This window comes from Lathyrus oleraceus, chromosome 5, assembly GCF_024323335.1.
Source record: "Lathyrus oleraceus cultivar Zhongwan6 chromosome 5, CAAS_Psat_ZW6_1.0, whole genome shotgun sequence".
NCBI classification, from domain to species: Eukaryota; Viridiplantae; Streptophyta; class Magnoliopsida; order Fabales; family Fabaceae; genus Lathyrus; species Lathyrus oleraceus.
Genome location: NC_066583.1, coordinates 136434484 through 136436118, shown reverse-complemented (window position 1 = coordinate 136436118; position 1635 = coordinate 136434484). Strand labels below are relative to the sequence as shown.

The 1635-nt window shown below is 41.2% G+C and overlaps 1 pseudogene; it reads left to right on the top strand.

Annotated features, from left to right (window-relative positions):
* The first annotated feature begins 706 nt into the window (after positions 1 to 706).
* Positions 707 to 1188, top strand: LOC127085617 (uncharacterized; annotated as a pseudogene).
* The last annotated feature ends 447 nt before the right edge of the window (positions 1189 to 1635 follow it).

Here is a 1635-nt window from a genome sequence, read left to right as displayed (position 1 = left end):
ACACACTTGCTCTAATGCTATGAATCAAATGCAACACAAAACCTGTTGCCACTTGAGTGAGTTCCTAAATCCTGCTAACAAGGCAACTGGAAACCATCTTCATACCTGTAGCTGGCATCACCAATAGCACGACAATTCAGCATCTTAATTACAAGAGACCGAAACAGAAAAAGGAAAGAACTTTGGTTAAGGAATTTTACCAAACATTTGGTGTGCGAGTTGCAAAGTGGCTGATACGACACCAATTCTCCAAAAATTCTCCTACCACTATGAGATGTTCTCATTGCAAAGCCGTTGGATACTGTTACGTGTCTCCAGACTTCTCTAGTTGTTATTCATTTACACAAGCATGCTTTCTTGTAGTTCGGGTAAGCGTCAAATTAGTCACTGGAGGCAAGGTCACAAGGACGAATGTTGTTCTTTGATTACCACCACCAGGGAGGTCGACGGCGGAAATATTACCTGCAGAGCGTCGGTAGCAGAAACACAGTTTGGTCTTCATGAAATCAAAGGAAAATATGTTGAATCTTACGATGCTGCAAGAAAATCGTTTGGTGATAACTGTCATGCCACATTTACGAAACCTGTCTGTAATGATACGTGCATAGCTTCAACGGACAGTGATGAAAATGAAACTGTGTTGCCCCCCTCATCACGCTTGGAATCGAAAAGTCCTGTCAATATTGAAGTTAGGAATTCAAGTTCAATGGGTCCTAAGCAATGTTAAATCTGCCACAAAGTTCAGTCCAAGTACAAATGCCCTAAATGCTATTTACCTTATTGCTCACTGGCCTGTTTCAAAAACCACAAAGAACTTCCATGTGTCAATCCAACAAATTCAACACCGAAAACAACTGCTTTGGAATCACACGTAGAAAAGCCATCAGTTGTGGAAAATACTGTTTTGGAAGTAGTTGTGGAAAATACTGTTTTGGAAGCAGTTGTAGAAAAACCATTACTTGTTGATAAAAGAGGCCAGGTGTTGGACCAATTCCAATTGGAGGCTATAGCTTCTTCTAGTGAGATTCGTGATGCTTTGAATAATAAATCCCTTCAAGAACTAGTTCGCCGTATTGATTGTTCCCCAAATGCTGAGAATGAACTTGATAAAGCTATAGCAGATGAGGCATTTCGCGTGTTCACGGACAAGATTTTATCAACTATCAACCCCTAAGTGCGGAATGAAGAGTTTGCGGACAAAAGTCAGATATGAAACTGAAAATTCCGAAGTTATAGAGTCAGATACAACACAACTTCAGGATATACCTTCACAATTGAATGTATACGAGAACCAAAATGTGATCATAGCACAGCATATTCGTGTTCCAGAGACTGATCGCCGCCGGCTGACCTTTAGTACCGTCGGGATTGCAACGGAATTTGATTCTTTGATGCTTCAACCTCAGTTTCAATTAATAGGAGCTACTGAAAAGTCAAATGGAGAATCCACTACAAGCTTGACTGCACCCGCTTCAGAGTTATCCACCGGTAATGTTTCTGGGAGCAAGCAGGTGAATTTAAGTAATGACCATGTTAGAAGTTCCGAGTCCGAATCTTCAGCCTCTGGTGTTGCTTCTGAGCAACAGTTGCCCGATAACAAAGAATCCTCGAGCTCTCAGAATCTAGACAACTATG